At 38.4% G+C, this 20,984-nt stretch overlaps 1 protein-coding gene and 1 pseudogene across 5 annotated transcripts in view; one reads left to right on the top strand and one right to left on the bottom strand.

Annotated features, from left to right (window-relative positions):
• The window catches only part of ABHD17B (abhydrolase domain containing 17B, depalmitoylase), a 53,112-nt gene that overhangs the window by 1,932 nt on the left and 30,196 nt on the right, over positions 1-20,984 (top strand). The gene's annotated exons all lie outside the window — the stretch shown is intronic.
• On the bottom strand, positions 15,481-17,102 carry LOC122233242 (annotated as a pseudogene).

Raw genomic sequence — 20,984 nt, 5'->3', positions numbered from 1 at the left:
GCTTAAAGAACAGTGGAGATAGCCATGTTCCTATTTACAAAGGAAATAAAATCCCTGTTGTAAAATAGTTGCTGTATTATTGGAGGTCCATGAGGTAATGAATAGCACCCGCACCCATATTTTGACCTCTCTTTTCTCCTACTCTGGTATTAATAAGGTTAATTGGGAAGGATAGGATTAGATTTGTAGCAGGCTAGGCAGTTTTAATTTTGTCCCTTGCTGTGCAGGACTGTACTGGGTAAGTGGCTTGTTTCCTTGAGTATCTTTGCCTATTTTGAAATATGGATGCAGTGGTATCTGACAAAGAATTTTCTGTATCCTGTGACAAACAGAATTATCATAAGTCATCATGGCAAAATAATGTTTTTGGTAACTTAATGAACACAGAAGTACTGGGCAATTAGTGTCTGTTCTAAGTTCTGTCACTGAATTGGTTTAGGACAAGCAAGCTATCCCACATCTGAATCAGTTTCTCCATCTGTGATACAAGGCTAATCAATGTGCCACCTGCTCACTTTGTAGAGAGGGCAACGAGAACCAAGTTACTTTCGTTATATGGCATTAATTGTTTTAGTTTAATAAGAGTACTTTTTAATGCAGTTCTCTTATTTTGGTATCCTTGAAGAATTAGCCTAAAGAAACAGAATTGTAATAGGGAGACTGTCTACCCTTGGGCCATCATCTAAGAATTGATAACTCAATTGCTTCCTTGTTAAGATTGGTGTTAATATCTTTAGAATCAGTAATGACAAGAACATGGTGACAAATTTCTTGCTTTGTTGGTTTATTTACTGGTAGATTTTATTTCTAATATATCCAAGGTTTTGTTCTTCATTCTCAAAAATTACTCCTTTTCCTACCTTGTTAAAAAATTCTCGTATACATTGCTCTGTGTTTATACCTTTCAAGCTCAGCCTTGTGAGTTGGGGAGGACAAGTGATGTTTTATGACATTTTTACAGATAAAGCCCAGAGAAGTTAATTCTTTGAATTGCCTAAAGCTACATAATTTTTAAGAAGCAGAACTGAGACTTGAACCTGGGTTTTCTGACTTCTAGCCCTGAATTCTTTGCTTTGGAGTAGTGTTTTCCAAACAGCTGTCTGGACCCAACAGTTTTTGCCAATTCGGATGAAATGAGAAATAGCACAGCGGTTTTAAGTATTGGCAACATATGATATCATGAATATTCATGCACTCATTACTCAGTTGAAGAAACAAATACAAAATGAAACGAAGCTTTCTTTGTACTCTGTACACCCCTCTTAAATCCTCCTTCCTCTTTCCCCCACTCCCAGCCACTGACCGGAAATTAAAATATATCCTTCCTATGTTTGTACTTCACTACATGCCTTTATGTCCATGAACGTATATAATATTTCTTTGATTAAGACTATTTAAATATGTTTGTATTTGTAGTTTGTTTTCTAAACTCAATTTTCCAAGATTTATCTATGTTTATTCAGGTTACTCTAGTTTATTTTTACTGCGGTAATGGTATGTGTTCCATTATGTGGCTGTCACATTCCTTTGGTCATTTTAGTTTTTTCCAACTGCTTATTAAACACTGACGTAGGGAATATTCTTGTATATGTTTACTTGGGTTCACGTGCAAGACTTCCTCTAGGGCAGTGGTTCTTGAGCCTGTCTCCCATTTTTATAAAAGTATATTATAGCTTGAGGTGCCTAGGTGGCTCAGTCAGTTAGGCACCTGACGTCAGCTCAGGTCATGATCTCAAGGTTCCTGAGGTCAAGCCCTGCATCAGACTCTCTGCTGTCAGTGCAGAGCCTGCTTCAGATCCTCGGTCCCCTTCTGCTGTGCCCCTCCCCCACACTTGCACACCTGCTCACTCTCTTTTTCAAAAATAATAAATAAAAAAATTAAAAAAAATATTTTATAGCTTTCCCAATACTGCCCTAAAATGAAATTCAAAATAATACACTCATTTAAAATTTAAATGACTTTACAAACTTATTAGTAACATTAAAACTTGTAGTAAATTTTACATTATATTTTAAAGTAATGCTCTTACTAAAATATGAGAACTTATAACAAAGTAGTATATTTCACTGTGTAAATGCTCAGACCAAACCACACTCTAATCTTGCTACTGAGGGTGATAGTAGACTAGCAAATCAGCTTTCTGGGAGCTTGTTAGAAATCAGAATTTCAGACCCTACCCTACTGACTGATGCTGAATTTTAACAAGATTCCCAGGTGATTTGTTTGCATGTTAAAGTCCAAGAAGCACTGCTAGAAGAAACAGTAGTACCCAGATACTTTGCATCCATGTTAGTATCACCATGAATAGAGTAAGCTGCTGATGCAAATTACGATAGGTGTGTTGAATGGGATTAAGTACCGATGGTGGCACTATCATTGATAAATGAGTTTCTGAAGTAACTATTTTTGGTAAAGTTTGGACAAAAATAAAAGTGCGGTCTTCTCTCTTTATATACTGGTCACATTCTTTAAAATCTTCATCCATGTTAAAGCAATACAAATATACTTTGTGTTAAGTCCTGTTTATAAATATCTGACCTTATTTCCCCCACCCCCTCCTCATCCCCTTAAATGAGTGTCAAGCAGAATATTCAAAAGTCACAAGACATGGGGCAGCATTATTATCTGTATGCACCAAGAGTGCCTGGTGTCCCTGGCAGCTGTTCAGTAGTGCCCCCCATTTGTTAAACAACTAAAAAGCCCCCATTGAGGAAGATTGCCCTGAGATGTAAATCTAATGGTAGAGTGCTAGAACAAAGGGTAGGAGTAGCTTCAACTTTATTGGATAACAACCAGTTTTCTCTCAAGTGTTTCTATCAGTAATGGATGAGAGGGTCTATATTCTCACCTTCCAGATAACTTTATTAGACTCCTTATGGTTTGCCATTCTGAGGAGTATATGAAGAGGTACCCCACTACAGTTTTCGTTTGCATGTCACCAGTTAGTCCTGTAGTTGAGAACACTTTCATTTATTTTTTGGCCATTTTTTTTTCCATTCATGTTCCTTTTCTGTGAATTGTTTACTTGGGTTTTTTAAGTTTTATTTATTTACTTAGAGGGAGAGAGAAAATCCCCAGTAGGCTCCTACTGTCAGCACAGAGCCTGATGCGGGACTGGAACCCACGAAAGCCGTGAGATCATGACCTGAGATCATGACCTGAACTGAAACCGGGGGTCAGACGCTTAACCGACAGTCACCCAGGCGCCCCTGTGACTAAACATTCTTAATTCTAGTCAAATATATTATTTTTTAAAAAAGATTTATTTATTTAAGTAATCTCTACACCTGACATTGGGCTGGAACTCAACTCAGCGACCCCATGGTCTACCAACTGAGCCAACCAGGAGGAGCCCCCAAATATTTTTTTTTATGATTGTGCCTTTTCTCTTAAAAGGAATTATTTTCTATCCTGAGGTTATAAATATTCTAATACACCTTTTTAAAGTTTTACATCTCCATATTTAGATCTTAAATTCACATGGGACTATTTTTATATGAGGTGTTTGTGAACCTAAATTTACTCAATAAAATCACTACTCTCCATAGTGAAATTATGTCATTGCTTATGCTAATGTGTTCTGATGAAATGAGTGATAGTAGATTGTATTTAGTTTTTAATAACTTTTGTGGCAAAATTAAAATTTGGGAACTCTACCATTCCAACTTTTAAAAAATTTAGGGGTGCCTGGGTGGCTCAGTCGGTTGACATCCAACTTTGGCTCAGGTCACGATCTCACAGTTTCGTGGGTTCAAGCCTTGCGTTGGGCTCTGTGCTGACAGTTGACAGCCTGGAGTCAGCTTCGGATTCTGTGTCTCCCTCTCTGCCCCTCCCCTGCTCATGCTCTGTCTCTGTCTCTCTCTCTCTCTCTCTCTCTCTCTCTCTCAAGAATAAATTAAACATTAAAAAATTTTTTTAAATAAAAAATAAAAATTTAACTGGTTTTTGAAATTCTTAAGTTTTGGGAACCACTGCTGTAGAGTACTCTAATTCCCATGTTCCATTCTGTCTTACATTAAGCTTCTGAAGCATCATAGAAAGTGAGCAGGCATTCATTAAATACTGATCTTTCATCGTCATTTACACCCTACACACTTTGGTTTGTTTTACATGTGTTTTCATCACTTTGTATTTGGGCTAGAATTTTTTTAATGGTTATTTATGACCCTAATTTTTAAACAATTTTAGACTAAATTTAAATATTATTTTAATGTTAATTTGGCTCAGATATAGCTCTTAACTATTTTGTTTTCCCTAGAATTGGAAGTGAGAATGGTTACACAAGTTCTTGGATACAGTGAAAGGTGAAAAGTGGTAAAGGGAAATTAGGTTAGTGTCTGTTGTGTATTAGTTTCTATTACAGATTTTGGGGGTACATCTGTAAACAAGCAAAGATCCCTAGCTTCCTAGGGCTTGCCACCTAGCAGAGGACCATAGGGAATATACAAAAATTTTTAAATATCTAATATTTAGAAAGTGATAAGTACTTCTAAAGAAAAAGTAGTGAAAGGTAAGGAGAAATCAAAAGGAGGCAGTTTGACACATTAAATAAGGTGGTTAGGGTAAGCTTCACTGAGAAGGGGAGCACGAGCTGAAATGTGCAGCCAGGGCAATAGCCATGCAGATACTAGCAAAATCTTGGAAGAATGGACAGAATATAGTCTTCAGGTTAAACATGTATCCCTGGTTCTGCCACTTAATAAGTTGTGTGAACTTGGACAAATTAACTGAAGCCTTGATTCCCTCCTGTATCAAAGGATGATAACCTGAGAAAAGTATTATTAAGATGAGAGGAGATAACAAGTGAAAACACCTACCTCTTGCCCCCACCTGGTTCTCATATGGCACTCTGTACTCTAGTTTCATAGCATTTATCACCATGTAATTATCTGTCTCACCAGCTGATAAATTTTATCCCACCTATTCTGAAATACAAATGGGAAGAACAAGTCAGTGTCATAATATATTTTATTAACATACATTCATTTGTAAACTACCTGTAACCCTTTTTATATGTGAAAATCCTCTCAGCTTGGTTGAGAAAGTGTTTTGTATTTATAATGTCTTTGTGCTAGAGCTTCAAATTGTATTACAGGCATTAGCTCATTGATCACCACGTACCATCTTTGTGATGGAGGCAGTGGGTATGTATCCTCTTGCACTTGGAAAGAATTGAAGCTGCTAAATGGTATAAATGACACAGAAATTCAGGGAGAATTTGGATGAAATCTGATTACATTTGGTTACATTTTCCCTGTGCTCCTTTTTTTTCCTTTCTACAACATTGCTAAAACTGACTGTATAAAAGCAAAAATATGTAGCTTATGTTATATTGTTAAACCGTGGCCTTTGGAAAATCATTAGGACACAAACAATATTCTAGCTATGACTTTATTTTCAGTTTTCTTCCATGAAGCTTCTCGTAGTATCTAAGGATGTGTTATTAGAATTGGCACTTGGGTGGCTCGGTAGGTTAGGCATCCAACTCTTGATTTCAGCTCGGATCATGATCTCACTGTTCGTGGGATCAAGCCCTGCTTAGGGCTCCGTGCTGGCAGCGCAGAGCCTCCTTGGGGATTCTCTGTCCTCTCTCTGTCCCTCTGCCCTGCTTGTGCTTTCACTCTCTCAAAATAAATAATGACAACAAAAATAACTGGCAGTAGAGGTCTTTACTCTTAAAAATACATACTGCTAAAGAAATTCAAACATTATGGTTGTCTTAGATTATGAAACATTTATTTTTAAGAGGTAGTCACATTAAAAGAATAGGATTAGGGTAATAAGTATATGCTTAGTATAGGTCAGGGTGAAGAAGAAAGGGGGTTGAAAATAACCTCATTAACTTGGTGTAGTAAGCAAGTATATGTTCTCATCTCAACAAACCCAGAGTGAAACAAGAATGCCTCTAGGAACAAAAATAGAAGACATTATCATTTTATCACTTGCACTAAACTTGTTATGCTTCTGAATTTAGATTGTTCTTAAATGTGTTTTTAAGTTAAAATCAATGGAAATAATTCCTCTAATAAACCTTTCCCAAAAATACTATCCACTGACTGTGACCTAGATACTTTAATTTTTTACTCTGTAGCTTAGCCATCCCCACCCCCAAAGGTATATATTCTCTGCATATCAGTTATTTGGTAACTGGTTTGGGCAAGCTTATAGCGGAAATGAAATGTACTACAAGTACATTTTGTTCAGAGCTTTTTAACAGATTTTAATGTTGCTTTTTATTAATAAAGATTTAGGGCAGTAAAGTTATTAAGAGTGAGAATAACTTTTTAAAATTATACATTAAGGACATTCAGGTATAATCCTCTAGGGTAATGGTTTTCAATTTTTTTGTTAGAATACATAAGAAAGACATTTTGCTTCATGACTTGATACATGCATATGCACACTCAGAAAGTTTCACCGAAGAGAATCTATCTGTCAGCATGAACATTGTTCAAGGGAGATTTTTTCCCCCTAGGGAAAGGAGTAAAACTTAAACAGGGGCTTTAAAACAGTAAAAGTTGTTTCATTTATTTGTAGGGGAAGTGATTGAGTTGGTGGGGTCGGGGGGTGGAATCAGCCAACAGAAAAGAAACAGTATGCACAAAGGCATAGAGGGAAGAAAGAACAGGTCTGTCATTAAGGAATAGTATGATGTTCAGTAGAACGGATGAATAGGGAAATGCTCAGACATAAGGCTAGAGACTGGGAAAACAGGATGAGGAAATGCTGTATGACATACTAAAGAATTTATTCAAGAAGGCTTGTAGGGCCCATTGAAAGATGTTAAACAAAAAAGTAACATCACCTGGCATCAGTATAGAGTGTGGATTAGAGGGATATGAGATAGATTTTAGTGAGTGATTTTCTAATGTTAAATGAAAAGTGATTGAGCAAAGGGGCACCTAGGTGGCTCAGTCTGTTGGCATCTGACATCAGCTCAGGTCATGATCTCACCCTTTGTGAGTTTGAGCCGCACATCAGGCTCTGTGCTGACAGCTCAGAGCCTGGAGCTTGCTTCGGATTCTGTGTCTCCCTCTCTGTCCGTCCCCACCTCCCCCTCCCCGCCTGCCCCTCTCTCTCTCTCTCTCTCTCTCTCTCTCTCTCTCTCTCTCTCTCTCTCTCTCCTCTCCCAGTAAATAAACATTAAAAAAATAAACATTAAAAAAATTTTTTTAAAGTGATTGAGCGAAGATGTGGCTGAGGGAGTGGAGAGAGATACGTAGGAGATGATGGGCCTTGATTGAACGAGAGGAATGAAGAAAGAAGGGAAAGGGAGGAGAGGGCTATACAGATGGAAATGTTCAGGGTCTGTAGCTTAGGGGAGATGTCTGTGCTAAAGATTTAAGTTTTTAGATTTAGGCCTTGTTACTGTGTAAGAAGTAGTTAAAGCCACGGGTATGATTGAGATAAAAAGACTGGAAGACAGGGGCGCCTGGGTGGCTCAGTTGAGTGTCTGACTTCGGCTCAGGTCATGATCTCAGTTCGTGAGTTCAAGCCCTGCGTCGGGCTCTGTGCTGACAGCTCAGAGCCTGGAGTCCACTTCTGATTCTGTGTCTCCCTCTCTCTCTGTCCCTCCCAGGCTCACACTTACTCTCTCTCTGCCTGTCAAAAATAAATAAACTTAAAAAAAAAAAAAAGACTGGAAGACAAAAGACCAAAATACTATTTAAACCCATGGGTTCGGGTGAATTAAACTTAAGGTAACTAAGGTGTGGGTTGATTGCATTTATGTCTAAATCTAAAGCTTAGTACTAAAACTTTTTTTTTTTTTGGGTCAAATTTCCCCAAAAAGGAAAGAACAAGAAGAGGCTACCAATTTAAGTTTTGAAATTACTTCAAAAAAATTTTTTGACGTTAGTGCCTGTTACAATTTTTTACATAAGTTTTCTTTTTCACAACAATGTGTATTTTAACAAAAATAGAAAGGACATAATGTCCAAATGGAAGGGAAACCTTTAAAATCATTAAGCCCACTACTCTTGTCCTTAGTTTTTCTCATTTCTCCAAAGAATGATAACTTTATCATATACCAGTACCAGTCCTCAAACAACCCTTCCTGAAAGACTTCTGAGATGACAATTTTATACACAAAAATATAGTACATTGTTACTGTTGTATAACAAACTTCAATTGTTATAGCTGAACACTTATGTTAAAAAAGAAAAACTAAATATTGTATTTTTCCCTTGTTAGAAACTCTTTCATATTTTGTTTCGCAGTAAAGTTATTCCTCATTACCAAATTTCTAAGAAATTAACAAAATTTTAAACTGAAGCAACTCAGAAATACACAGCATTAATTCATGAACTATTTCCTTTTGTTAACTTACTAGATACTTCTGGGTTTTGTTTATTATGACTTATTTTTAAAATTGCCAAAAGTCATTGTAAATCCAATTGTTTTTATTATTCTTTTTAAGATTTTATTTTTATGTAATCTGTACACCCAACATGGGATGGGGCTTGAACTTTCAACCCTGAGATCAAGGGTTGAATGCTGCACGGACCAGGCCAGCCAGGTGTCCCCAACTGTTTTTAGAAATAGGGCATCAAACTGCTCTAACATACCACCGCTTACTCTCTTACCTTGTCCTGGTTTGGGAATATTCTCCTGTATGCATAAACTTATTTGCTTATAGAAATGTAGCTATTGCCTAGTCAGCTGTAACAGCACATCTTTAATGAACACATTTTTGGGGGTTCCTACCAAAGTGAAGAACAGAGCTAAGTAGGCTCCATGTTCTTTAAATCTGAAGTTCTGCTTCTGCCTTTAATAATACTGGAAAGCAATTAGAGTAATACAGAAAAAAATCAAGGTTCAGAGGCTTATAGCCGCCATTCTTGCCAGTATTCTCCTCCCCTAGGTCCTGAAGGGTATGGACATGGTTAGCAAGACATTTGCTGATATTCCCTGATGTTGATGCTAAAAAAGGAAAAGGGAAGGACTCGGCTTCTTACCGTCTGGGTATCCTGGTCACTGGATAGTCTACTTTCAAATTTGAGTGAGGGTAGTCTCTGCCACCTGAGGCCTTGGGCAGCTGTCAGTTGACTACCCTAAGTAGATACAAGGCAAGCCGCCTTTAAAGATAAACTTGCTGTTTTTATGGGTGTGTTAGGGCATTGCTTGGTACCTTAGCATTTAAAGACAATATGCTGCACCTGGGGGCTACAGGAACAAATCATTTATTTTAAATGCCTGAACAATTTAAAAATGAATACTTCAGTGTCCAACTCTTGAGTACAGTTCACATCATGATCTCACAGTTCACTTCATGGAATCGTGCCCCACATTGGGCTCTGTGCTGACCGTGCAAAACCTGCTTGGGATTCTCTGTCTTCTCTCTCTCTCTGCCTCTCTCTCAATAAATAAATAAACAAACGGTTTTAAAAAAATGAATGCTTCAAGATGTAAATCCTTCTTGTTAGCACACATTTTATATCAAAAGAAACCCTCAAACGTAACAGAATGTTGTTCCATTTTTGCCAAAAGGAAACTTAAATTATCTCTTCAAAATAATTCATGAGTACTAGCCTCTTTACAGTGGCCTCCCAAATTAATCAATTGGGAAGCATTTCAACTTTTTTTCTTTTTGGCCAGCCATCAAATAATCCTTTAGATAAAGTATTTCCCAACATTTTCAAAAGACACTCATGATATAACTTGATATATAAAAATATTACAGCTTTATAATCAGGAAATTGATTTGCTGTGTTGCATTTAATGGGAATTGGCCAGATAAAACATCTTTAGCTGGCAAATTAGTAATTTGTATGTGCAGTAATTGTCCTCAACTTAATGGTCTGTTTATTTAACTGCCTCTCTTAAGGATTTTAAATATATCAAAAGGTGTTTTAATGCATAGAGTGCAGTGTAAATAGAAATACAGTTTGCTAATCATCATGATTTCCAGAAAGATTCAAGCCATAAGTTACATTAGTGTTGTGAATCCTGGTTCAAAACAACAAAATAAAATCTATTTTGATTATATTTAGCATGAACTCAGTTTATATTCTATCAGGTCTTTAGGTATAACTGTAAGTTCTTATTTTCTTTACTCTTTTTCATTTAGATTGTTATTGATCAGGTACTTCCTGTGTAGTGCTAGAGAAAACACATGGTCACTGACCTCATAGTAAAGGCCATAGGCATTTATCGAGTAAGCCCACAGGTGAATACACGACAGGGACCACAGTTTTCAACTGAAATGGAAAAGAACTGGGTGCTATGAAAAGGAATAACCTAACTTACATTTGGGGTTGACAAGATCTCTCTGAAAAGGGGGCATTTGAGATTGGAATAATGAGAAATCAGGTAGAGAGTGTGCAAATCCTGAAGTGGAAACAACTTTCATGCTTTTAAAGAAACGGAAGGTGAGGAGAGCATCCACAACCATAAATGATGAAAGGAGAGGTATCAAAATAAATTTGGAAAAGCTAACAGAGGCCTGATCCCGTAAGGTCTTTAAGAACCTGTGGAGGGGCGACGGGGTGGCTCAGTCGGTTAAGCGTCCGACTTTTCGGCTCAGATTATGATCTCATGGTTCATGAGTTCAAGCTCGGGGCCTGGAGCCTGCTTCGGATTCTGTGTCTGTGTGTGTGTGTGTCTCTCTCTCTCTCTCTCTCCTCCTCCTCCCCCCCTGCTCACACTCTGTCTCTCTCTCAAAAATAAATAAAGATTAAAAATAGACATTAAAAAATTAAAAAAAAAAAAAGAAGAACCTGTGGAGAAGTAAGATTTTCTTGGAAGTACTGAAGGAAGCCATAGAAGAGTTCCTAAGCAGGTTATCACCTTGTAGGCTGTATAGAAAAGAAATTGTAGATTTGGAGAACATATGGGAGAAATTCACAGTTACTCTCAAATACTTTCCTTTTGTTTGTTTACTCACACATTTTGAATTCCTTCTGTTGTCTTATTCTACATAACCCTGGTCAGTCCTTTCATTTGCGAAAGCTGGGAACTGTAGTAAAGCATAGAAAAGTAACTTAATGAAGAGAATTGTGTGTCTTATCCACAGTTAAGGATAATAGAAATTGAATGACTTCTCCATTGAACTCTCTTTTTTGTATTTTTACTTTAAGCTATGGAGGCCAGTGTAAACTTCTTGCTATTTGATGCTGTTTTGACTTGTATTTAGTAATGCTCCATAGGTTTCCTTTTTTTGGAAAGTCATATTTAGAGACTATTTTTGTATTCTTGGTATTATTAATAGAATGTACAATCAGATTTCTCTTTCTGTGGGGGCAGTGAGGGGAAGAGAACGGTATTTAGTTGTATAAAGAAAGATATGTGAACATAGGATATGATGCCAAAAAAATCCAGGCAGATTACAAAGGAAAAGCTTCCTTTTCCTTTGGGATTCAATATAATAAAATATTCTTGGGGTGCCCGGGTGACTCACTCAGTTAAGCATCTGACTTGGGTCCTGATCTTGCGGTTCATGAGTTCAAGCCCCTCATCAGGCTGTCTGCTGTCAGCGAGGAGCCGACTTCAAATCCTCTGTTCCCCCTTCCCCTCTGCCCCTTCCCTGTTCATGCTCGCTTGCTCTCTCTGTTTCTCTAAATAAATAAATAAGTAAATAAATAAATAAATAGAGATTTAATAAAATAAAATATTCTTGCTTGGAAAGCTCCAGCTCTCATTAAAATTGACACACTTAGGGATATAAGAATTCATTTTAAATAAAATTATAACTACAACCTGATTGGTATGTAACCCAGTTAATGAAGGATGAATGGACTACCCATCTTTAATGCTTGCTTTCTCTTTCATCCTAACAAGTATTTACACCAGAGGTATACTACACATGTAGATCACCAAAAAACTAGCTATTGGATACTTCTCAAATCAGATATCAAAGATTTGCTCCAGCGGTTTTTTTGCAAGCCTCTGTTCCTCTTCTCTAGTTGCATTACTTGGCATTAAGCATCAGAAATGTTGTTCTCTGTCAGCTTTGACTAAGACTTTGTAGATGTCGTGTAGAAATTGTCTCTAAAAGGAAATAAGTCTGGAATAGTCACTTGTTTCTTTGCTACTTGCCTCTTTAAAAAAAAATACAAGATGAAATTTTTATTAACAGAAACATCCAGTAAATCAAGATTATCTTTATTTTGCAGAGTAGATATATGTATTACTAATGTGAAGAAACATTACTTTTAAATGTAGTCAAGTGTTGGGGCACCTGGGTGGCTCAGTCGGATGAGTGTCCGACTTCAGCTCAGGGCATGATCTCACAGTTTGTGGGTTCAAGCTCTGCTTGGAGCTTTGTGCTGACAGCTCAGAACCTGGAGCCTGCTTCACATTCTGTGTGTGTGTGTGTGTGTGTGTCTCAAATAAACATTAAAAAAAATTTTAAATGTACTCAAGTGTTGATATTTAACTGAAGGATGTGGTTTATATATTTTGCAATATGATAACCATTTGTTGATTTTCTACCTTCCTAATAGTGTGTTTCACATGCCACCATGTAGTAGGTTGAAATATGTGCCTTTTTGAGGCTTCTTTTTGAAAATCTTAAATTTGAAATCTTAAAATTTAAATAAATTCTTGGGGTGCCTGGGTGGCTCAGTCAGTTAAGCATCTGACTTTGGCTCAGGTCATGACCTCACGATTCATGATTTTTGAGCCCCACATTGGGCTCTCTGCTGTCAGTACAGAACTTTGGATCTTCTGTCTCTCTCCTCTCTGTCCCTTCCCCGCTCACACTCTCTCTAGTTCAAAAATAAACATTATAAAAAAATGTAATTCTTCAGCAGTACCATAGTTACCAAGTCACTGTGCTCCGCTTAAGTCATCGGTATGTAGGCTTTTATGCAGTTGCCTAAATGACTGTATCATTCTGTCTAATGCATGTGTAAAGAACTACAGTCGTTTCTATACATTGTTGAACAGAGATTTGTTTCTAAATTTTAAGTTTTTAAAATGTTTTCATTTATCTAATTCTTCCCTTTTCCAGTTTTTTCCCCCTCCTTTCTACTATGCACCCTTTGCTTTAGTTCTTTCTTATGATCGTACTCTTACCTGTATTATTCTCTCACCCCGGAGAGTTTTTTCTCTGCTTTTGGAAATCACATCCTGGTCTCAGTTCTAACTTCACAAAGTTTCTCCTAATTATTGATACCTATGTTTGATTTCTGAAGCTTAAAATCTACCCCATGTTCTACAAGTACTTAATTTTTTATAAGATGAAAAGAGCGTTGATTTATTACTAATAAATTATACGTATCATTCATTATAATGCGTTTAATATATTGACTACCAATTTACAAAAGAACACATGAATTTAGGATAAAAAGAGACTTGAATGAACATGAAACTAGTTGCCATGTTTTCAACTGAAGAAAAAAACCTCAGAGCCATTAAATGATTTACCAAAAGTCTGAAAGAATTTAAATTGACTCTCAATTGATCAGGTGTGCTGTTGTTTTCTTTAATTAGGCATGTAAACTTTTTTTTTGAAGTAATTATTCTAGTTCTTGTTATGTACTCCTTAAGAAAATGTACACAAAAGGTAAAATTTTCATGTTTGAAGAAACATTGACAAAATGTTGATTTGTTGAGATAGGAAAGGTATTAAGCACAAGTGAGGGTGACAAGTGGTGATTACACATTTTCTAGGAGTAGTGGTGTTTCTTCAAATCTGTACTTACTGATGCGTATAGCTAAGGAAACGCAGCTGGCAGGAAGAGGAAAAGGAAGTGGTGGAGATGGCAGCGTGTATAGATGGCCAGACTGTTGGTAGACCGACTGAAGGCCATATTAGTGAGGACTGACCGACTTGTTACAGTCTGTGTAAAGAGGGGCAATGATGTTGTTCAGGAATACTACTCTTGACCTCATAAGTGCCATAATCCCTCCCTGTATCCCCACTAAACATAGAAATTATATAGATGGAGAAGGGACTGATAGACTAATAGGAGGAATATACTTACATGCTGCTTATCATGCAGTTCTGTTGTTCTTTTTTCCACATGGTTGATAAAAATACCTTTTTCAAAATGAATATTTGGAGGGACAGTTGAAATTCTACTCTCATCCACTCTGTGGATCAAAACCATCATGTCATTTGGTTTGGTTTTGCTTCTTATTTGCCAAAACAGATTTATATCTGCTCTACTGCTTTATTGAATAAATGGTAGGGTAACACTGACTTAATGTAAATAACTGAAGTTTCACTCCTTCACCGAATAAACATTTTTAAGAGGTTATCTCAGAACTGGCCTAGTGAAAGAGCCTATTCTTTTGAGAATTAATGTTTAATACATAAATGCTGATTTGGACCACTTCCATTTTCAGTCTGTCCAATAATAGAGAAGAATGTCATCAAAACAAGGCATTAGAAATTTCTTTCCTTTCAAAAAGGAGTCTTCGGGGGGCCGCCTGGGTGGCTCAGTTGGTTGAGTGAGTGGTGGAGCATCCGACTTGGGCTCAGGTCATGATATTGTGGTTCGTGAGTTCCAGTCCCGTGGACAGTTCCAGCCTGTGCTGGCAGCTCAGAACCTGGGGTCTGCCTCAGAATCTGTCTCTCTCTGCCCCTCCCCTGCTCACACTCTGTCTCTCTCTCCCTCCATGTCTCTCTTCCACCCCCCCCCCGTCTCTCCCAAAAACTGAATAAAAACATTAAAAAATGTTTTTTCTTAAAAAAAGGAGTTTTTGGACAAAATGTTAAAGTAGAAGATAAAAGCTAAAGAAACTAAGGGAAAAGGTAACTGTCAGAGAAAAAAAGATAAGACCCTAGGTACATTTAATAAGAGGAAAGTCCAAGAGTCCAAAAAACCTTTTGGAATGAATAAATTATTACTTTGTTCCCATTATATTCAGACACTTACTCCATTAGTCGTTCTTAGCTACTTTATACTTACATTCAAGATTAAGAGGCCTGTATCCTAGAATGTAATTTAAGTGCCATTGAATTCAAGCCTTTGATGTTAGAGATAAGGAGGCTGAGATCCAGGGAAAAGGGACTTCCTTAATGTCTCAGAGCTAGTTAGTGTCAGAGTAGGGAATAGAATCCAGCCTTTCTCATTCATAGACTAGAGTTCTTTATACTATACCACAGACCAGTTATGGAAAAAAAAAATTTTAAAGGCGGGAGGATGAAACCTGATACGTAGTTAAATTCACAGTAGTCATTGTGTATACTTTTATATGTTCTTCTGATTTTTAAAATAAATGATAGTTGACATTTCTTCCTCACTGTAAGGAGAAGCTCATGATTTTTTCCAGCCCTTGACATTGTTAGAGGTTTTATGTCTTAGGAAGTAGTTTCTTTGCTAGATGATTTCATATCCTATATAACAAGGTTACAAGAAGTTAATAATATGGATCTGTTAAAGCCCTCTAAGCCAACTGTTATTAATTTTACAACTTATTGGAGCTCCTCTTTATAGGGAGAAAGAGAGCTGTAACTTTTCTTGGATTAATCTTTAGGTAAGAAGGGTAAATCAATCTATTAGCATTAATTGGCATTTAAAATTATTTCTAGTTATAAATTTATGTGTCTTCCATAAAAATTTTCTTATTCCCTACTTTGTGGAGTCTACAAGTAGATATCCCAAGCCTTATTTTATTCTAAGAAGTTTTCCATATAACAGCCCCAAAGCTTCTGGAAGATACACACACACACACACACACACACACACACACACACACACACAATATTCCTAACCCAAAAAGAACCCTTTATGTATCAACATGAAAATGTATACATAGACTTGATGAATTTTCTCTTTTCTAGTTTTCTTTTTAATCATGACATTTGCCTTTTTCTTCTTTAACAGGCTTTAATTATCTTCTTTCTTGTTTAAGACTATGTGGTAAACACAACTGGAGCCTGTGTCCTCTGCACAGAGACTCTGGTGTGTGTCTTTACAAGATGGTCAGTGAATTCCTGATAGGGAGACTTGATGAACATTCTCTTTCCAGAGGTCAGGGAGGGGAGACAGGTGTAGGTCTTGGGAATCAAAAGTGGCCTTGGTGAAGTTGCCCGGGTGGCAGGGCAGACCCTGGCTGGCGTGTAGCAGTCGTCAGTACTGTCATCGTCCGTATCTTCTTGGGCTCAGGGACTGAGACAGTGCCAGTGCCCCTGAGGCTGAGGATGAGACCGACCAGCACAGAGCAACAGCAGCTGCTCACCCTGCATGGGACAGTGTGGGGCCTGATGATCTTGTTCCCCCAATCACCTCACCACACAGGTCACTGGAAAGCTTGGCGGAGATTATGGCCTCACTGATAGCAGTGGTTACCTCCCTGGAGCACTTAACACCCAGTTAAGTCCACAATGGACATGTCCGTTGTCCTCTCCGATGACAACAAATGCCTAGAACCTGGTCCACTGGGAGTCTGCTTTTGTGCCAACATAGTCTTCAAAACCTTATCCTTGAGGGATGCCCCCAGGAAAAAGTCAGTAATCTCATATTCCTTGGTGGGCAGGGAGAAGAGATAGATCTCCTCCAGGAAGTGATCTTCATGTCTTTGACCAGGCGGCACAGCTTGGTCATGAGGATCCACTCCTTTTCCTCAGCCTTGCCTCTGTGAGCTCTGTGGTCTTGGTGGCTTCGACTCCCACCACGACCCTGACTCCTGGATGCTGCTGTAAAAGCTACCAGAAGCTACGCTCTGGCCTCCCATCACAGGACCCTTCCACAGCACTGGTGTCCTCCACCATTTGGTGTTTTCTCTTTTCTCAGGGAAGCACATTTGCCTTTTAAATAAGGTGGGGATAAGGGTGTCTGGGTGGCTCAGTCCACTAAAGCCTCTGACTTCTGCTCATGTTATGACCTCAGTGTTCACGAGTTAGAGCCCAAGCCTTATGTTGGGCTCTGCTGACAGCTCAGAGCCTGGAGCCTGCTTCAGATTCTGTCTCCCTCTCTCTCTGCCCCTCCCCGGCTCACACTCTCTCAATAAATAAAGAAACAAACATTTAAATAAAAGGTGGGGAGAAAGTGATAGTCCTTTGTCCTTAGAAAGGAGTTTGTGTATGTCTTTTAGGAGAAGAGAAATGTGTATATCCCTGTTTCTTCAGTTGATATTAGCGTGATGATTTTAGTACCTTTTTACAGATCTTCTGTGAAAAGCTGGCAGCCTTACTGTAAAACTCTGGCATCTCGTTATATTCACAGACCAGAATTCTGATCCTCTCCCCTCCCCAGTTATCTGTAAATCTACCTCCAATAAGGGCTCAAGGTATTTTTTTAGAAGTATAATATCTTGACCAAGTCCTCTGGAACCTCCACTGGGAAGGTGAAAGAACTAGGGGTATTCCTTAATGGCCAGGTGAAGGCATATCCCCAGACCAAGAATAAGAAGTCAGCTACCAGAATTGTAATTTAGTTTGTGTGCAGTGCCAAAAGAGAAAAAAGAAATTGAAGTCAGGAGTACAAAGTAGAAATTCCTGCCTAGAACTGAGACTATTAATCATATGAGAAGTAAAGTTTGGGACAGAATGAGTATTTACAGAATCAAGGTATAGGTAGGTTAACATCCAGGTTGGTTTCTTTTGTGACGGAAAAGCCTCCGTGCAACTTTGGAGATCTCTGTCACATACATGCAAAAGGGATGAGTTTTTATAGCTTTTCAGATACCTCTATAAAAAGTAAGATGCCATAGTCATTCTAGATTGGGTGCATGGTAAGACTTGAGGATAAAATGAATATGTAACAGAAATCTTAACTGAAGAACTTCCAGACTTTTGAGAAGATTGTTTCCAGGGCACTCTGTTATTAAATGTTTTGGATGCTGCTTCTACAAACTTTGCATACAGTTTTGGCAGTTCTAGAACCACAGATGTTCTTTTTCTTTTTTTAATGTTTATTTTTGAGAGAGAGACAGACAGACAGAGCATGAGCAGGGGAGGGGCAGAGAGAGGGAGACACAGAATCTGAAGCAGACTCCAGGCTCTGAGCTGTCAGCACAGAGCCTGATGTGGGGCTCAAACTCAAAAACTGTGAGATCATGACCTAAGCCAAAGTCAGATGGTTAATTAATCAACAGAGCCACACAGGAGGCCCTCTTTTTTTTTTTTTTTTTAATGTTTATTTATTTTCAGAGAGAGAGCTAGTGGGAGAGGGACAGAGAGTGGGAGAGATAGAGAATCCCAAGCAGGCTCTGCTCTGTCATCACAGAGCCTGAAGTGGGGCTTGAACTCATGACCTGAGCCAAAATCAATAGTTGGACGCTTAACTGACTGAGCAACTGAGGCATCCCCAGATATTCTTAATAGTGGTGGTAGCTCAGGTGATTTTCAGGTTTGACCCCAAGCTGATAACATACTGATTTCAATTTTGCATGGGATTGATTATAAAGAGTACCTAGCTCAGAACCATCCACATAAGGGTTTGTCCAACGTCAAGTCTGAGAGCAGTATATCACTGTATTGCCATTTGGGGTAGAGGATGTTAATAAGAAACAATTTATTAAGCATTAGAGTATTGACTAGATGGCATGGTAGAGGCTAAAAGGCTTGATACATTCTTCAGATTACCCACACTTTTCAAAGAAAGGTAATGTAGCACTTTTCTACTTTACAGATCAACATTGGCTTATAGCCTTCTTTTTTGTTTTTAAGTTGTATTTATTTACTTTGAGAGAGAGACAGAGAATCCCGAGCAAGCTCTGCCCCGTCAGTGCAGAGCCCAACATGGGGCTCGAAGTCATGAACCATGAGATCATGACCTGAGCCAAAACCAAGAGCTGGTCACTTAACCGACTGTGCCACCCAGGTGCCTCTGGCTTATAGCCTTCTTTTCTTAATGCATCCCTAGTTCAGTCAAAGCTGGTCTAAGAGGGCAGAACAAGCAGCAGTGAGAACGGTTCCTGAAATGTCACTTAAAGTTGGCAGAGCTGAAATTTTCCACACTGCTCTTCTGCAAAAAGCAGGAAAATCTTGAGTAAGATGCAAAAAATAGTTAATTCAGCCCTGAGAGACAATATGCCCATTTGACCAGGACATAGGCCTTAGGCATGTAATTAGGTCTAGTCAGTCCTTGAAGGGTTATAGTATCTTGGCTTCCATATCTAAGAACACCTTCCTGATGGCAACCACTGAAACTCAAATTGTTGTTGACATGGTGGGGGAGACAGAGGATAGGACTTCTAAGCAATGTGTAATCATGGGGTTGGTGATTTGTACTTGGCCCCACAACTGACAGAGAGTAAAGGAGCAACATAAACACATGCTGCTCCTCAAAGCCCCTGTCAGACGTCTAGGTCAAAGTTCCTGTGTAACATCCTTGTGCATTTATCCACCTACTTTCCCTTGATAATGATACTTCATTGGATAGGGATGACTTTTGGTCTCACTGTGAATGTGTCCATTGGGTAAGTGCAAGGTCTACCAAGCTTTCCATTGCTCAGGAGTCTACCATATCCATGCCTCCTAATAATTCCAAGAGACGCTATTCTCAGGGAGATGAAAATTCTGAAATGAAACATAAAAAAAGAGGGATGGATTTGGATCCAGCCACCCTAGGTTTTTTTCCTGTTTAGAACTGAGACCTTTTAGGTGGCCTACCTTTGTTAAAATGGTCTGTCACCCTGAAGCACAAGCAGAATTGTCATCAGGCTTCCTGCCAGTAAACTCAGTTATCATATACATTGCCTTCAGATCTTTTTCAGTTACAAGCCACCCAGGGTCCCCAGTGGACCCAGTGGCTCTCAGACTGGGGATTAGTCTGCCCTCTCACGAGGTACACTGGGCAGCCAGTTTGCCTCCCTTTACAGTGAGTGCCTTCTGCACATTATTATCTTTAGCCCCCTCTACCCAAGTAGAAGCTTGGATTTAGTGTAGGGGTTGGGTGGATGATTTATGTGCTTGTAAGCATGGAGCTAAGAGTGATTTGAAAGTGAAATAAAGCACATAACCAAGTCTTAAAAATTGAAGGGAGAATTCAGGCATAAGGAAACTGGACAGAAACTCAAACTTCTATCTGAAGGTAACAGAATAAAACTCAGAAATATCAGACTAGAGAAAGAGGGCTCAAAAAGAAAGTAAAATATAGGGGCACCTGGGTGGCTCAGTCAGTTAAGCATCCAACTTCCCTCAGGTCATGATCTCATGGTTTGTGGGTTTGAGCCCCGCATCAGGGGGGCTGTGCTGACAGCTCAGAGCCTGGAACCTGCTTCGGATTCTGTGTCTCCCTCTCTCTGCCTCCCCCATTCACACTGTGTGTGTGTCTCTCTCTTTCAAAAATAAATAAACATTAAAAAAAAAAAAAGTAAAATGTAAAATCCTGAAATACAACAACAATGGCCACAAGTACCTTAGTGGGAAAGGAATTATTCAAGGGCTCCAAAGTGGCTCACATTCCAAGCTGGTTTATGTATCACCAATACCAATTCCGTCTCTATTTCCATGCTAACGCATAGCCCAGGGAGGTTGCCAAGCTTTCATAGAAACAAATCATTCAATAGCACATTTAAGGCTTGGAGATAGAATTCTGGTACCAGTGACTGATTGGATCTCAGCTCTTAGTGTTTCTTGAAACAGAAAACCTCTCAGTTTGAATTTCAGATTTGTGTTAGGTCTTGCTTATTTTACTTAATTCTCAAAGCAACCCTGTGAGATAGGTAGTATTCCCATTATACATCATTGCAAGGACAGACCTCTTCATCTGTCCTCAAGTAATTGACACTGAATGGTGAATCTATTAATTCTAAAAGTCTAAATATCAGACATTGTTCAATAGACTCATTATATTAGCAGTTTCTGTGCGGTAGGTAGCATTGTTTTGTGAGGTATCATCCATTTCTCTGACTTCATTGGGGTAGACCGCTACTACAGAAGTGTTTGTTTTTTAAATACTTTATTAAGGTGTAATTGACCATAAGCTGCACATATTAAAAGTACACAATTTGATTTTTTTTCAGTTGAAGTATAGTTGACCATAAGTATTTTTAAAAAGAGTTAAAAATAGAGGGAAAAGATAGTAAGAGACAACAGATCAAAATACTTTAAAACAAAAAACACGTTAGTAAATCTAATTATTGA

The sequence above is a fragment of the Panthera tigris genome, chromosome D4 (genome assembly GCF_018350195.1).
Source record: "Panthera tigris isolate Pti1 chromosome D4, P.tigris_Pti1_mat1.1, whole genome shotgun sequence".
In the NCBI taxonomy this organism is placed as follows: domain Eukaryota; kingdom Metazoa; phylum Chordata; class Mammalia; order Carnivora; family Felidae; genus Panthera; species Panthera tigris.
This window is presented reverse-complemented; position numbering and strand designations above follow the sequence as displayed.